Source organism: Lycium barbarum, chromosome 2, assembly GCF_019175385.1.
Source record: "Lycium barbarum isolate Lr01 chromosome 2, ASM1917538v2, whole genome shotgun sequence".
Lineage (NCBI taxonomy): Eukaryota > Viridiplantae > Streptophyta > Magnoliopsida > Solanales > Solanaceae > Lycium > Lycium barbarum.
Genome location: NC_083338.1, coordinates 93,917,402 through 93,920,561, shown reverse-complemented (window position 1 = coordinate 93,920,561; position 3,160 = coordinate 93,917,402). Strand labels below are relative to the sequence as shown.

The window sequence follows — 3,160 nt, the reverse complement described above, 5'->3', positions numbered from 1 at the left end:
TGAGAGTCCCACATACGAGAAAAGGTCACAAATAGAGTTCCATCCAAACAAGCTCTATGTAACTTTTCACTTAGTTTATTAGCACACTTCATGTCTTCGAATGTTTGATGGGTGTTTAGGAGTAGTACAATGCTAGGTCAAACGAGTGAAACATCTCTTTGATTAGCCAGAGAACAGACATTTACCAGAATATAAACTCCTTTATCCTTCAAGACCCTAAAATTTGCCATCAACTGCTTCAATAAATGAAGAGATCAAAAAGAAAAAGGAGACGCTCAATAAGTGAAGTCCCATTTAATCAACATCTTAGCAGCATTTTGCTGCGAGCTTTGTCCACACTGCAGGAAAACATTTTTCTATAAAATGTCAATCCTATTCAAGTATGTGTATAGTGATGTACAGAACTCACCAAGATAGAGTCCAAAGTTCCTGAAAGGCCACATGAAAAAAAGGTGTCACAAACTCTTTGAAGTTTTTAGAATCAGAAAAAAAATTATTGTTAAAAGTCAAGACCTTTATCAACAACACCATCGAATGAACCACCTTCAAAACAACTCATGTCTCGTGTATCCATCTTCATATCTGCTTAATTAGGAAAACCCCATGATATTCAAAAATGTTCACACATCACACAAAAGATTTTTCCTTATTAGCAAGCAACATTATTTTTCGTCGTCTTTATGCATCTCATGGAAAAGTATAAAAGATATCATGCGATGACATTTGGGAATGTAAAGGTGTGAATACAAAATGGACAGTTTTAAAGGCAAGATTTGTCATCAAACTTCAATTTCATGAAAAAAGCAAACACTTCACCTAGGAATAAATTGACCTTGGACCTAATTTAACCCCAAAAGCTAACTCATGTAGTGAGAATTGTCCAAGACCATATAAGGAAACAAATTACCACATCTCATATCGATGTGGGATTCTAACATCCCTCAGTGTGGACAATATAACATGGGGCGCAACATGGATAGGTTTGATACTCATATCATGAGATGAAAATGGACGTTGGGCCTGATTCAACTCCAAAATCTAGCTCCTCATGAGGTAGAATTTTCCATCATATAAGGAAACAAATTACCACATCCCATATTGATGTGGGACTCTAACATCACCTCTATAAATATAAGACCTTACATTTCAATTGTGGTCGATCAGAATACTTCTTTTGCATTGCTTCGATTACCACGGAAGATATATCAACATTGTCCTCATAACCATCATCAACCATGCCTTCGCTAAAAGCTTCAACAAACACAATATCTGTCAAGTATAATAACACACCAAAACAGAAACAAAAAACGCACACAAGCAAATAATATACAATATTACTTCTAATGCTTTTCAACAACTTTTGTGAGATGAGGGGGAAGAAATAGTGGAAGGAATCAGAGCCAAGGCCAATCAATGATTACATTACCAACTGAATAATGCGCATTGGAGGACAAAGAAAGAGGAAGATAAAAGATTATATCTTTAGAATGGTTGAATCTTGGAATAAGATTCTAATTCGATTCAATGAATCAACAAATTCAAATTCCAAATTACCTGGAGGCAGTGATATGTCCATTCAGATCTATTTAGGCCCATTCAGTCTAATACTAACCGATTTGTCTTTTTTAACTTAAATTAGGAGTTCTATATAACTAGATGTTCTCTAAATTCAATTACCCTACACGAATATGCATGTTTCTTATCAGATTAAAAGATTTATGACTTGCACAGAACCTGAAGTAAGTGTAAAACAGGACAACAAAGCTTTAACTCTAACTAGTTGGATCGCCACGTGCTTCCATTAGGTCCTTTGAGACAATCTCATGTACTTTTAACTCGATTCCTGTTTCTTTTCAAAATCAAACTGAAAAAATGGACAACAAAGCTTTAACTGTAACTAGTTGATTGAATTATGACATGCACAGAAACTGTTTTCTGTTACAACCTAGCCCAAAAGCTAACTACTGAGGTGGGAGAGCCAAGGCCATATAAATCCCACATCAGCACTTAGAAATACCGATGGGGGACTGGAACATAACACTTTCTGTATGTTCTTTTTTCATTTTCGGAAACAAAGTGAAAATGGAACAGAGAGTGCAGAGGAATGTATGATACCGGAATTGCCGCAACCGACAATGAGGACACGATGGTTGTGAGGGACGTAGAGGTTGAGGAGTGGTTTGAGTGATGGATACTTCTGGTACCATTCAAAGGACCTGCAGCTTCATCAGTATATCGTTTGTCCCAGTACCATGATTCCCCGTAAGCTTGCCCTGTCCCCTTCATCGATCAAATATTTCGGTGTATTCAGACCTCAAAGTTGATCCCGATCTCTTTGATACAAGTGCGTGTGAATTTTTCTTTATCAGCTTAATGAGCGGTTTGTCTGGTAGATGGGACAGAGAATGATCTGGAATCCTAGAAGTGACACGTCATAGGATTAAGCTGAAAACGGGTAGTATCTTATTTATTTAAGAAAATAAATAAAAGACAGTAGCGTCCCATAAATAGGTAAAGAATTGCGTTGCACCAGTGTTTTGAAGTGGTTTCTGGGATTGCCCGAGGCTCATCTCAGAGCGGGACAGTTGCAAAATGTTTCGAGGTTTATGGGGCTTTGAAAAAAACGTCTTTAACAAATGAATGATAGAGTTCTATCCATCTATAGAAATATTAAGATTTAAAGTAACTAAAATGATAAGTGATAATGTTGCATATTTACTAATTAAGAATACCGTGACGGTGAATATTACTTAAATATTTTTTCTGAAAATAGATCGATAAAATTTGTATCTTCACTTGATATCGGTCTTCATGTCTTAGTTTTATGTCTCTGAACTATATCAAACTTTTATTATTTTGTTATTTGAAAGCATTTTTGTATTTTTATTGATGGTGGAGTAATTTTTTAAATTATACACTACTAAAAAATAGGAATCAGAGACGAATAAAGTTTGTAGCTAAACAACAAAATCGGCTGCTAATCCGATTTTGGGATAAATTATCAAAAAGAGTTTGTTAGCTACTAGCTATTTAGCAACAAATTAGTGACAAAGTTTGCAGCTAATTCTAATTTTATTTTATTTTTTTGTAGTAATAATTTTGATAAAGTTTATTAACTATTTACTTTAATGGAGGTAAAATGTGTAGCTTGATGACATTT

The 3,160-nt window shown here is 35.0% G+C and overlaps 1 pseudogene; it reads right to left on the bottom strand.

Moving 5' to 3' along the window:
• LOC132626637 (uncharacterized) overlaps window positions 1–2,636 on the bottom strand; it is a 4,735-nt pseudogene extending 2,099 nt beyond the window's left edge.
• Between the last annotated feature and the right edge of the window lie 524 nt (window positions 2,637–3,160).